At 29.3% G+C, this 15,486-nt stretch overlaps 1 protein-coding gene across 1 annotated transcript in view; it reads left to right on the top strand.

Annotated features, from left to right (window-relative positions):
• Cph (BCL11 transcription factor chronophage) overlaps positions 1 to 15,486 on the top strand; it is a 251,648-nt gene that overhangs the window by 187,159 nt on the left and 49,003 nt on the right. The gene's annotated exons all lie outside the window — the stretch shown is intronic.

Genomic DNA, 15,486 nt, shown 5'->3' with positions numbered 1-15,486 from the left:
TTTTATCTTCTGAAAAAAAGGTTACATATAAAAAAAAGTTTTTATTAAAAACCTTAAGTATTTCTTAAAACACGGACCCGTATCAAGAAAGTTTTTTTATAGACAAAATTTTTCTATGAGAACCTTCCAAACCGAAGTTGGACCGAATTAATAATAATTATAACTGTATCTCAAACTGATCTTGTATCAAAACCCAACACCAGTAAATTTTATTATTTCAAAAGATAAAATTTAAATGATAGTTTTCTCCCAGAAATTCAGATCACGGACCAAAATTTCAGTTTGTAAAAAAAAAAGATTTATTTCCTGAAAATCAAATGATGCGGAAGACAATTTATTTTATTTTCTAAGCATAATTTTTTTACAAGACCAGCCAAATTAAAGTTTCAATCAATTAGTTAAAATTACAGCGGTCTCAGACCGGTTTAGGATTTTCAGATCGAATCAGAGCACCAATACCTACATTGTAGGTATTTATGTACATATTTCTTCTTTTGTTTTGTGACGAGAGAAAAGAAACAAAAATCAAGAAAATTTGATCGATATGATCTTTTTCTCTAAAGGTGGTGTTAGTGGTGGTTGTTCATAATATATTTTCCTTTTCTTCTTCTCCTCCTTGTTATTATTGTTTAATAATAATTAGTCCAAACAAGAAGAAATAAAGGAAGAAATTGAGGGAGTATTAGTAATAGAAGGAAAAGAAGCTAAAAAGCCATTTGGAAGAGAAATTGTTTGCTTAGCAATTAGTTCTACGTAGTAGTATATACACATATATATATATATATATAGCGAGCAATCAATGACAAAACAGCCAAAATAAATTGATAACAACAATATAACAACAGTACGGATTGGTAAAATACATAAAAGGGTTTAGTCGATGATAAAAGTCGATAGGGAATTAAGAGGAGTTTGTTTTGTTTTTCTTACTCTTATATAAATACATGTATTAGGCTGTTTGGTATAACAGTATTATAGTGGATATGTTCTATAGGCACATATTAAGTGACAATGAACTAAATAAGTATTGGAACAGGTAGTTGCAATATCATTACTTTTCATGAAATTCTGGTGTATTTTTCAGATTTTCATAAATAATAGCTCGGCCGTTTTTAATATTTTAAAGTTGGCCATCTGAAGAAATTTTTTTATTTTTTTCGGCTCTTGTCTTTATTATTTAATTCCTGAGTAGTGAATTTCATTTTCGACTAAATTCAAATATATTCGAAACCTGATTGAACACTAGTGTGTGCCCATAAAAGACGGCAAGTGACTTTGAGGATTTTTTGCAGAGTTATAATTGTCAGCTCTTGTTGGAGTAAGAATAGAATTAGGGATCGAAAAATGAAGTAATTCTGTATAATGTCCTTGTTTATTCCCTTCTCCCCTCTTCCTTAGTCACGGCTGATTGTAGCTGATCTAATGTAAATGAATTGTTTTTAACGATATTTTTGTTTGCATGTTTTTGAACGAAAAGTCCGGAAATATCGAAACAATTTTTGGTAACAAAACGAGTACAAAATACATTATTTAGGACTAGAGTCCAGTCCCACTTCTTAGTCCTTAAAAAAGGAATTCTAGACCATTTGAAAAGTCATTGAGATGTTTCTTCCTTATGAATTAATATTATTCTGTTTATTTAAGGACTGATCCTAGACTGGACTAGAAGAATAAATTTGGACTAACACAACACTAATATTAGGTATGTATGTACACAACTACATACAGTCAAAGTTAGATTACTCAAACTTGGAGTGAGGGGGGATCGTATTACTCAATTTTGTTTGAGATATAATGAACCAAAGAATAAAGTTTGTCAGTTTAATATTGTTCTTTTAACATTTTATATTAATTCGATTCCTTGAATATTGAATTAATTTTGTGAGTATATGGACCAATCCTATAATCAAACACTCCCAAATTATAGGAGAGACCAGGTTTGTAACCAGGGTTTGTCATTGCTGGTTGACTAGCTTAAAATGTCATTTATTTCATGTTTCATGTTTTTTGAAATATAAACATATATTTAACAAAATTAAAAAAATATAACTATTTGTTAGTTATGTAATCCTCAGTTGCAAGCACAAAATCTGAATCCCACTTTTATTATATTCTTAATCAAAGGATAAATATAAGAAATGCAATATAGGTGGAATCCAGATTGTGTGTTTGTAACGAATGATTTAGTTGGATTACCCCCCTTCCCCTTGAAATTACTTCTAAATAAGTTATGACATTCAAGATTCAAGGTATCAATAAAATGTACCATTTGGGACGTGTACTCGTAATAATATATCAAAAGATTACTTGAGTAAAAAAAATCTACAAACTTTTCTTTCAATTAAAAGTTAAATCTTATTAAGTAGATACCTTCACAAGCACATAGCTTATGTACTATGTATGTAACTACATAAAGAGGGAAATCATTAATATTATTCAGATTTGATAAAGATCAAATGTTCATAACTAACTAAGTGAGGTGAACAAATTTTCTTTTATGCGATGAAGAAAAAAAATAAAAAAAGATTTCCGGAGAAATTTTTGAGTTTTTTTTTTTTTTTTTGGATAATGATGCTGCTGATGAATGAAAATGATGATGATTTGAACCCCGTTCTCATTGTTTTGTGAGAGTAGATTTCTTTCTTTCTTTCATTAATTTTTTTTTATTTAAGTAAACTTCTTCTGTTCTTTTTTTTTTGTGAAAAGTGTGTGAGAAAAAATCAAGTCGTTAAAAACGCAAGACGGGAAGCAAAAACTGTAAGATAGAAAATAGTAGTCTGAAACATTTTTCTTTGTATATTGTGTATATATATAAGTATTCTCGAAAATAATAAAGAATTTGATGAGCAATTGATTAAAGAGTGAATTTGCACAAAAAAAAAGAGAAAAAAATTTATCACTCTTTTGAGTTGTTGCATTTAACAAACTTCTTATTTTGAGTGTTAAATAAATCCAGCATATGTCGTTACTCTATATAAGTCGAAGGGTGGTGGAATAAGAGTCAAGTCATGATGTTTTTTGTTACATAGTATACATATGTAAATTAATTTCTGGTGTGTAACGATAGGGGGATATACATACATATATAACACAAAAATACAAACAGAAAATCTGTTTTTTCAATCAAGTCAGCTATGAAATTAAAATAATAAATTAGACAAATTTTGATGATGAAGGAAACTTGAAAGAAGGAACGAAAAGAACGTAAAAAATGATCTTTTGAACATTAGGGAATTAATAAAAAAATACAAATGAGAAGAAATAATATTCTACATTTGCCCGGGAAAAAACAGAGGAGATCTGTGGGTGGTTGCTACTGATACCTTTTTATTATAAATCAATTGTCGTATATACGGACTTATAATATATATGAGCTGATCCTTTCATGCTAATACGGATAATAAGAGTGATTATAAAACCCTGACCACCTTGAGTAGCGAAAGTTTTATTATATTGATTCGTTCATCTGTCGTTTGAGATATTTGAGAAAAAGAAAAACGCACAAATTATCACTATTTAAACCAGTGTTTCACAAACTGAAGGGGGATTGAAGCAACTGCAAGGCCTATAAACTAGTTGCAAACAAGTATTTGTATATATATTCAAAAGTGTATAACGATTTTTCAATAAAAAAAACTAAAAATTCCAAAATATCATTTATGGTACGTTTGTATTGTAGGTCGTTGATTCCGCAATAATAAATTGGAAACTCGACGCCATATTAGATGGTTAGTTATATTTGATATACACAGTGATTAATCAAAATAGATAATTTTTCCCTCCAAAACTTCTTACGGAAACTTTTTATTACATAGGTAATAGAAAATAGAAAAAAACTACATTGTTTTAGGTGTATTCGCTTCTTTTGAATAAAATATCCTATTCAAATTTGCTTATGAAAGACAAAAATCCAAGTTTTAGTCTCTATAAAAATTATATATAAACAAGCAACAAAAATGTTTGTTTGACAAGACATTATTTGATTGATACAAGTCACATTAATATGAGTACTCAAAATTATTTATACATATTGTTCAGAATATGATAGACATGAATACACTATTACAAAAGGCCTGTTCAGAAATGGAAATGATCGCTTCAATTTTGGGTAACCCGCAAATGCCCCCCCCCCTCCTACACACATTTTAAATTATTTATCTTATGACACTCTTGAATGCTCCCCTCGAGTTTGAAAGTCCTAATGGCGCACCTGCAGTAATATAAAGTAGAAATAAATATCAGCAAAGGTTTTAATTTACTTGTTTATGCCTTCCTCAAGATAAATAACTTATAGTAAGATGACGTCATTTGAATATTCTGACTAAAAACCTTTAACATAAAAAAATTAAAATGACCATTCAAAAATTTGAAAAAAGTATTAAACACCCAATTCAGAAATAAGGGAGCTTGGAGCATGTATAAAAGCTGTCCAAAGAGGTTAGAGCAACTCATACGATTTGAGAATCACTAAACTCTAAATAATTAAATTATGCAGATTCTTTTTTTTTATATTCTTATCTCCTCAACAGATCAATATGTGAAGGAATTTCATGTCCCCATTTGATCTACATATAAATACATATGCCTTACTTCTTCTTCTTTATGAGCCTCAATAAATCAAAAACAATTACCTTGCGAAGACATTTATATACTCAATTGAACATAATTTATAGACAAGGAGGAATAGAAGAAAAAAGTGTGTATAAGTAAATATAAAAAAGAAGGGGGAAAAACCTCATTTAAAAGAGTTTTGGAAAAAAAAATATTACTTTTTTTAAGAAAAAAAAAAATTTATATTAACATCACCACTTTTATTCAGAGTTCCTTGTGAAAACAAAGGAAATATACCCTCCCCCTTCATTTAAAACACTTTAAATAAAATCTATAAATATTTATGTATATGGTGTGTACAACTTGTAACTTGTACAGACAACAATCTTCTTTTTTATTAATTGGGAAACTTCTTTTTGTGGATATTAAATCTATTTTTGCCTCCTAAAATCTTTTTCAAATAATTTATGTAAGTGTATTACTATTATTAATCAAATTTTGTAATTGTACCTTATAACATACTACGTATTATATTTGAAACATAAGTTTAATTAGAGTAGTTTGATGATTTTTATATTCGAAAACTCGAAGGATACAATTGCAAATATAAAACAATGCATCATTAAATAGGAAAAAAATACAAATTTCTTACTTTTTGACCTTCCAGGGTTGCAAAAAGATTGCCTTATTGAAAAAGTATAAAACCCCGTTATAGTTGAAAAATTTAAAATATAATTTAATAGGCGTCATATGGAGAAAACTATTTTTTTTTATGAATATGTGCTGTCATTTTCTTTTCATGATATCAAAGTTTAAAGAAAACCTCAAAAATTTCGATTTAAAAAAGCTTCAAAAGTATTGTTCCTAACCGATTTTTAAAAAAATATATACATCACACTTTTTTTGTTCTTAGAAATAGACAAAGGTTCTTAAAATCAGAAAAATCTTATCCATGCATTAATTTAGCGGATGTTATAAGATTAAAGGTGTAATTTTCCACTATTTTGATGGATATGACTAATTTACTAGAAACATCCTGTAGTACATTTAGATGTCCAATGTTGACTCACTCATAAATATGTAAACTAAATCAATCAAAATGAAACGTTAAACATTAATTAATAGTGTGGATAATAATTTAAATGGATGTTATTATATAATAATGGAATAAATTATGCGTACAAATTGCAACTTGTACAAGTAACAACTTGTACACAATATATATGTTTTGTTTTTCCTCTTCAAATACGTATGAATTTATCATCATCATTGATAGAATATTATTCATGTTCCATGATAGTTCTTTCTTTGTTGGGGGTCAGACGAAGAAGAAACTAAGGAGAATGAGAGAAAAAATAAGATTTTAATTACATACAAAGAAAAAGAGGGAGAAATGTACCAGATGTGTGTTTACATAACATATATGTAAGCGTTTGATGGTGATGATCCACCCCAAACAACAAGTTGAGTTCAAGAAAGAAAATGAAACGAAGGGAAAAATCAGAGAAAATGATGATTTTTTTTTTTCTTTTTCTTCTTGAACTTTTACTTCTCTTTATATCTCTGGCCATTTTATTTTCTTTCTTTGCCCATTAAGAAACAGGGGAAAAACATATTAATAGGAAAATAGAGTAATGAAGACTAATTATTCGGGTCTATGTACATAGAAATATATTAGATATTGAAGCTCTATCTGCTTCATTACAGACATAGATGATGTAAATAAACAGAAAGCATGTGGGCAACTGACCCTCACGTAACAACAATAATAAAAGAAACGTCTTTGTTATGTATTTCTTCACTTATTTACTTTTTTGTAGCAGTGTCATATATATATGTACACAAGGGTCAGGCGAAAGATAATACTTCGTTTCATTTATCACTGTCTATATAATGTGGATTTTACATAAAATAAATACTCAAAAACCGTTTCCTTTTCTTAGTAAAATATTTAGAAGATTCATAAAATTTCCAAATAATTTTGTAAGGAAATATTAGTGTTGCGTTCAGTCCCCACTTTTGTCAATTTTGAGGGATAGAGAAAAAAAGGAAAGATTTTTTTTTTAAAAGGTAAATTTTAATCTAATTGATTTAGTCTTGGTTTTGATAAAAATACCAATACTTTTAAGACTATAGCCCTTGACAAGACAAAACTTAGTTTGAGAGAAAAAGAAAAAAAAAAGATTTTTTTTTTTTACAGAAGTCAAATTTTAATTTAGTTGCATTGGTTTTAATTTTTATACGAAGACCAAGTATTTTAAGAATATAGTCAAGTATAAAACCAAAATTATTCTTAGTGGCCAAAAATAGAAGTAAAAAAAATATGAAGTTGTTTTCTAAAAGTAATTTACTTGCTTTGGCTTTGGTTTTGACAAGAAGACAAAGTTTTATATTGATCGAGAGTATGAATATATGGAATTAAGGGTAAGTTGAGACCAAGAGAAAAAACTTGATCTGGATTTCTTAAAAATAAGGAGGAAGAGTTTGAAATTGCGAACACAAGGCATAATGTACGTACTTTGTAATGAAAGAGGGTGAAAGAAATGTGTACTAATTGTAAAAGTGGTGGGTGAAGGGGGAAAATAAATACTAAGAACTGACAAACATATTTTGTACATGGCCTCAAATGAAATATCTTCATATAGTTGCTTTGGTTTTGTTAGGAAAGGCAATTTTTTTAAGAGACCCTAAAAACATAAATCTATTATTTTAAAGGAAATTTTAATCTATTTACATTGATATAAATTTGAAAACTTGTTCTTGAAACGAACAAATACAATAATACAATGACTTTGAAGGGTTGAGATCATTGAGAATGTCCTCTCTTTACTAGGGTCAAACGAACCAATTAATTATAATCATCAACGGAACAGTAAAAGTGATTTCCTTAGTAGTGGAGGAATTACTTCTGCAGGGCGCAGGCCAATATATATCAGACGGGAGCCCCGTGTTGAATACTTCTTCATATCCAGTAGAACACGGCTTATGTTCACTGGACGATATTTAAAAATTAATTATATTGGTCCTCCGATCCCCGCATTTATTGCCTTAGAAGTCGTTCCGAACAAAATGATTGGCAAGCTTCGACTTTTAATATTGGTGGTAAAAAGAAGGACCCTTCGTCAATCATAAGGCGAAGGTTTGAACGGCTTCGTATTAGCAATGGCATGGAACGTGCAGATCCAAACGTCATTTTGAAAAACCCATTCACTGAAAGACGTCCAAAATGGCTGAGGTACAGGCTGAGGACGTCTTGTATTTTTACAAACAAGTCCCGAGAAGATCCTAAGGAGAAAAATAGTTATTTTTCAAAAAGAATTGGAGACCTCTTTTCATCTATTCTACCAATGTTTAAAAATTACTCCGATCCTTAGAATAGAGGAGGAAGAAGTCAGGAGAAATTTTCATCTGAGTTCCTCGGATTAGCTCATTGTAACATCATCAAGATAAAAGGATAGGTGAAAGAGTGGTTCATCTTCAAATTACAATTTGTAATACACGCATTGAAGTACAAGAACCAGGACCTCCCTTCGTGGCTCCAAGGTTACGTCTCTAAGGCAATAATAATCCTCAATTCGTTCTCCATCCATAGGAAATACTAATTCACAATTTTTTAGAATGTTTATTAATAATTATTTGTCAGAACTAACACTAGATCCTCCGTTCATAATAGGTTTTATTTATCAGATCTCTGGATTTGCTGGTTTTTCTTTTTTGTTTTTTATCCTTATGTCGCTAACCTAATATTAATTTTATATGCAGTATCTTTCCTTTTTTAAATCAGAACATGATAATAATGTTTCCATTGTTTTTAATTGTATTGTTTAAAATTAATAAATATATTTAACCCTTAAAAAAAGGGTTCAGATCAAAGGAAAGAAAATATTAGATATTTTTAATATAGTAACTGTAGTCATGGTTTTGACAAGATTTTCAAGGGTTGTGTTCAAGATACAGCCTTGAGGGTTTAAGAAAAAAATTTGTGGTATCGAGAATATGTCCATATCGGGGGAAAAGTATACTTTTTGCTTTGTTTAGATATTTTTTTATTAAAAATGTATTTTTATCGGTTTTAATGAATAGGATCTTCACTTAGAAAAGAAACCGTGAAAGACAAGAGCAATACGACTTCTAGAGGTCAAAAAAATTGATCTTATTAGTGTTTTTGAGAATTACATCACTTGGAAACAGAGAGATGATGGTGATCTTTGATTGTGTTATGATTCACACACTTTAGTAACAAAAAAAAAAAATACAAGATGAACACAAACAATAATTAATGCGTCTCAAATAAGCAGAATGATGCAAAACCTTCCATTATGTACACATAGAATGAAGGAAATATACTCTATGTATTAGGTAATAACAAAATGGTCACTTTATGAATGAGATGATCAGATATCTATCTCCTCATCCCTTGGAGCTGTTGAAATAAATAAATACATAAACAAATCTTCCTCCTGACCTTCAAAGTCAGACTAATTATGGGGGAGGGTGGATCCTCTTGAAATGCAAAACAAAAGAAGAAGTTTGTTGCTACATTTTCAAATCATACTACCTTTGTATACAGTTGTAAAAAATATGAGCTAAAAGAGTCTGCTATTTTAGGTATTTGCAACCAGAACAAGGTTTTTTAAGCTTTCCCAAGCTGTTATTATTATTATTTAAATATTGAGGAGGGAACATCTATGTATAAAGTGTTTGTATTCATTAATGCGGAAGAGTTACACTTAGGATTGTTAGGGAGTTATAAGTGAAAGTCCCTGTTGGACTCAGAGTTGAATTGATGATAGAGATGGGAGTCTTCATGATTGTTAGATATTACTGTATGGGATTTGTGCTTATTTCCTTCCTCGCATAGCTACCTGTAGCTGATCTAATACAGATTCATGGGAGATAAGCTGCCCTTTATTAAAAGCTCTTTAAGTTATCTGGGTTGCTTCGTTAATTTTTGTGTTTTATGTAAACTGACAGGTCATTTTTTTTTTTTTTTACAAATTATACCCCTGTACATAAATGTCAAGCTTTTTACTTACGTACATTAAATTTTTTGTTGTCTTTTTTTCAGTTATGATTTCATGAAGGTAAATAAATTATTTTGACTGACTGACTGACTTTCTCAACTCACATTTGCCCAATATTTCTTTATATTTTCATATTACAAATTTATTTATTTTTTTAACTTTTATTGACACTTTTTTAAACTCTTTTACTTTTGTCGTCGTTGTTGTTGCTGTAGTCGAATCTATTTCTTTGTTCTGCTTCATATCCCAAATCACCTAATTTGATGAGGGCATTTGAAGTCAAATACATAGGTACATAAAATATTCATAAATAATAAATAAATAAAAATAAGCTTCACTATGAGTGTTCTTGGATATATTAAATTATGACACAATTATTCTTATAAAGTTATGATATATAGTACTAGATAATAACTCAAAGAAGAAAAAAAACCCTTAAAAGAACAAATATTCAATTTTCTTTATAAAAATTATGATAATTTTGCATTCCCAAGAGATAATCTTACTTAGCATACATGATTTGTAGATGAAGTTATACTTCTAGCAATAAAAAGTTATGAAGGATTTCTTCATTCTACCTTTATTATTGTTCCATGCTTTTAGGCACTGTCACTATGCTTTTAAAATACGAAAATAGTAGGATTTATCTCCCGTTTTCCCGGGGTTTCTCGGGCTTCACATCTACAAAAATACCGCATTTAAATATTTCATAATTTAAGTGTTATTAAATTAAATGTTAAAAACTCCTACATATTTAAGAATCATTTGGTATAAAATGTGTACAACTTTAGTAATATACGCACTGAAAGCTGACTATTAGCCCTGCACAGGTTGTATTGTGTATAAAGCACAATTATTCAATCCCCAGGTCCATCAAAAATTAGCTCACCCCTACCAGATTATTTATGTTTTTCGATTATTTTGGGTGGAATAAGATTATGTCATTGAAATAGTGGGATCCGTTGGATGTATCTAAAAAAAACGCCGCGTACATTAGTAATAATGATAAGAGTTGATAATATGTTGTTAGGCTGGATTTTTCGAATTTTTTTGCAAAAAAATTTCAAATATTAATTTTTTTCAAAAAAGTTTCGAAAAACAATAGATTTTCCTAAAAAAGTTCAAAAATCTACAGCAGTTCAAAAAATTAAATTTCAATTATTAAATTTTTGGAAATACAATGGAAAAATTAAATTAAATCCCAAAAATATTCATGTTTTTTTATTTAAAACTTCAGGCTACAGCCTCTCCAACCTACTCCCTGCGGACGCCCTTTTTATGGGAAAGACTATTTAAAATTCCTTATTGAAGTACAAAAAAAGGTACTTATACGTCATAGTACTTAGTTATAGCATCCCGGTGTTTCCCGATAACCTGCTCAATGACAATGAGTAACCCCTTCAACATAGATTCACCATATCTAAGACTCATAAATTTTGAATTATATTAAATGTATATACAATAATAACATACAATTTCACACGCATGTGTCTAAAGCTCACCAAGGTTTCATTTGTAACGACTATCTTCAGTTTTAGGCTTCGTTAACTTGAAGCATAAATCTTATTTATATGCTTGTTATAAATATATATACAGGCGTATTAACATGTACCTATTTTTTATTCATATCTCTTTTCCTCTTTACATTTAGGTAAGTCTTTAACTAAATACGCACATGTGTGTATACCCATAGTTGTGACTGAAAGTGTCAAAATACAGTGTGAGTCATTCTGATGTCAACCAAATCGATCAAAATACGTTTCTACATAGGTACATGGTTGGTAATTAAGACAAACATTATTAGCTTGAATGATATTGCGAGGATACAATCGTGTTGTCACGATTCATATATTTTTGTATCCGTCCTGTTAAAATACAGGTATGGGAAAAACTTCTTATTAAGCATGACACCATAGATTATAACTAGAATTGGATAGAATGTTAATTTCTACTATATATGCAGAATAGCAAAATTTCAGCTTAAAATTTAATGTCTTTCAAAAATTATGTGGGTCGCATTATTGTATGGGTTTTTACCAAAACATATATAGCTTTATCTTTTGAACCAATGAACCAATCCAGTTGAACATGTAAAGGGAGTCATGCTAATTAATTTAATTATCAAAATTGGCAATGAAATTAGCTGATTCTATTCGAAAAGTTGCTTGCTTTTAAGCTTTAATGTATAGCCATGAAAAACAAAAAACTTGACGCAGTCTACATTAGGAGTTCTCTGAAAATTCAACATTTACTTGAATATCAAAAATACTTTTTTGAGGCTTCCTCTGAAGAGAATATGTTTCTTGGTCAACCTTTAGTATAATGGCAATTGGCACATGATTCTTTTCGATTGCAAAAAGGAAAATAATAGTCGAAAATCATCACACAAGCATCAAGAAAATTTAAATAGATTATTTATATGGAAAAAATATTTATAGTACTCTTTAGGAATCATGAATTATACTCACTTTCCCAAAATAGGTTTAGAGAAATTATCCATTCTTAATAGAAAATAGGTCAAAATCTGTGGTTGTGGGTGTTACATTGGTATTTAAAGAAACTATTTCATCTAAAAATATAACACTAAAATGTCGCTTAGGGTAATTATCAAGCACTTACGAGGGCTTCTTTACAATTTTTGCAATGGATGGGGTCTTTTGTAGAAATGTAATTTCAGTTGTTTTTTATATAAAAGACAATTTTGTTACGGGCTGGAGAAATTTGAGGAGTTATTTTTTTATAATATCGTGGTGCTGCATGGACCTACCTATCTATTCTGCCTGCACCACCCTGTTCTGAAACGTAGTCTTAGCTCTTCTTCATATTTATTAATGGACCATAGTAGACCTTAAAAAAGTAAAAAAAAAAATATGAAAAATATATAGTTTAGCATTTATGAGAGCTCAGCCAACTCTCTCGCTCTCTTACTTTTTAAGTAATTTAAGTTAAATTTCCATTAGAAATGTAAAAATAAGATTTAAATAGTAGCCTTGTTTCATAACATCGTATGAATAATGTACAAGTATATATTTCAGTATTTTCTCTCTTCCCTTCATAGAAGTGTAAGATATCTTTTTTTTTTTTTGTTAACGTGTGTTTTAAAGGTCAAGAGTAGTGATGCCAGGAGTTTAATTTTTTTATTGGTTACTATTACTTACTACTAAGTATGAAAATACATTTTCTCTCTTCCTTATAATAAAATACACATAATAATTTATCAAATGAGTTGATCAATGTTATAATATATATATATAGATATTAGTAAATCAATGAGGGGAAAAACATGTTGTGTACATTTAATTTTCGATTCGATTTTGTCGACAAAGTCCTTTATTTGTGGATTGATTTGTTGACGTTTGCGTCATTAAAGCAAATATATATAGTAAATAGTATCACTGCGTATTAATTTAGTGCCAAACTCAAAGCAATAATCATAATAATCACATTTATGTTTATGCCCAAAAATTATTAAAAGAATTTGAATTACTGCCAGAATAGTTTTTTTTTTTTAATATTCAACTCACGAGATATTTTATGTACAGGTAACTCACATCACAATTCTACATTTTCCCCTCACTTCACTTCTATTTAAGTTAATAATTTAGTATAATTAAAAATAGACAGAAGTTCATACGTATGTTTATATTATTTGCTAACTTGTATATTTCTTTCTGACATATTGCAATACTCATACAACATACCTATGATAATAATAAAAAGTCTATAGAAAGAATTTCATAGTCGATCAATTTAAGCTTAATCGCTTGTATCTACTTTATTTTCATCCCACCTAAATATTCTATGTAATGATTCGTTGCAAAAAATAAGAAGAATGTATGTAGGTATATAGACAAATATACTGTGTAAATATATGATAGGTATTATAGGTAACATTATATTGGATGTCAAATGTACCTATACAAAAAAGTGCAGGGAACTTTCATAGTTTTAAAGGAATTAATCCTAGCGAAATAATGATTCATCTGTAAAATACCAATGGGACGATTCAAGGCCGGCCTTAAGTCAGCCTTAGGTCACTTTAATCATATTGGCCCTACACATTCAATAGGTCTCTCGATTGATTGAACATTTATTTTCCAATATGAAGGACTTTAAAAAATAGAATATTTCTTTTTGGAAAAAAGATTATTGTAGAAATAAAAAATAATATACAAAAAAATGTCATTAAATGAGATTTGGACACAATATATTAGAAAATGCAATGAGTAGGCTTGTTCTATACCAAAAAAAAGTCATTCTTAAAAGTTTTTTTTCTAAAAAAAAAGTTTATTATTAAATATGGCTGCTGTAAAATATCTATTAAAAACAACTTTTTAATTTGTTCGACTCCCCACTCATGCTAAAACCGACCGTGGTCTCTTTTATTAATTATTATCCTTCCCTAGATTTTGGAACCATGCAATCTTAATTGTATAGGACTTTTAAATGGCAAAGGACGGCTCTGTGTCTATTTTACCCTTTTTTTTTACAATTTTTGTATTTGAGTTCCCCATTTGTGAGCCATCATGCTACAACTTCATCGGATTATGAGTCCAGGTTCAAGTAGTAGAGCTCTCAGTAGATATAAAAGATATTGACTGGAACAAAATTTCACCAAACCAGCAGTTATTACATTAATTAGTCCCTGGTCCCCCGAACACGAAATAAAAGAGTTTATGGTATACATACTCGTACATATATAATCATGTCCTTTGAACATTTATGTTTGGGCCTTATATATGTAAATGAAAAAGCTGGAGTCCAGGCATAAATTTCTCAAAAAAGATCTGTGGTAAAATGAAAGCGATTCAAAAACAACTCTGATGCCGAAGTCCAAATCACTGCAATTCTGAGTTCATATGGTTCAAAGTCCAAATCTCTGAAAAAATAATGAAGTCTAAGTACGGATTCGAGTACTTTAGCTCTGTATCTTAACTATGTTAATACTCCCAACCCTTCAGAATACTCTGTATGTCTTTTCAAATATTAAAATATTGTTTATTATTATTCTATAGTAAATTTACTTGATTAGCAACAATAATGAAAATAAGAAGACATTTTTAACACCCCTATTGACCAAATCTAGCCTATGAAATTAACCAAAAAGGCTTAGTAATTATATATGGGTCCATTGGATCCAGATAGTTTTAAGTGTGTAGTAAATTATCTGGTATTTTCAGAGTTAAATATTACATAATTTTTGTATTTTGAAATCAATTCATTCAATACACAAAATCAATAGCTTCTTTACGCTCATAGATACATCATTTGATGATAGTATATATAACTCACCTAAGACCTCACTCTGTACTTACTAGGCAACGATACATTGTCTCTCTTTCATTTTCATCTTTTTTTCTTTTTTTTTCAAAGCATCAATTATTTAAAACAAAGGTGAGCTTTGTCAATGTTAATGAAAATAAATAAGAACATTTTTAAAGAAACAAAAATTGAATATTGAGTAGAATTGTGTACATCTCATTAACTTTGACTTTGATGATGACGTATGGGAGAGGTAAGGGAAGTTAGTAGTGGCGTAGGGGGAGTTGGTGGAACTTTAGAACATTCGAGAAAATATATGTTGGGAAAATTGACCCAGAAAAGTTATGCAGCTTTTTTAACGTACATATCAGTACTTGAGACAAGTTAAAGCACTGTAAATGTATCTAATAATTGATCAATAGGGTTATAAGACCGTTTGAATAATCATCAGTCGAAGCTTATAATATTTAAAAATAAAAAGTGGCCATTTTGTTAAGCCCCCATTAATCTGCCCTCCTTACTTAAATTTTTGACAACGCCACGCAATATACTATAAAACAATTTGTATTACTTAATATAACTTTTATTCATTATAATTTTCATTATTTGGAATACAAACTATTTGACAAGTCATTGTACCGCGACTAAG

This window comes from Lepeophtheirus salmonis, chromosome 3 (assembly GCF_016086655.4).
Source record: "Lepeophtheirus salmonis chromosome 3, UVic_Lsal_1.4, whole genome shotgun sequence".
NCBI classification, from domain to species: Eukaryota; Metazoa; Arthropoda; class Copepoda; order Siphonostomatoida; family Caligidae; genus Lepeophtheirus; species Lepeophtheirus salmonis.
The sequence above is the reverse complement of the archived record's forward strand: the minus strand, read 5'-3'. Positions and strand labels throughout refer to the sequence as shown.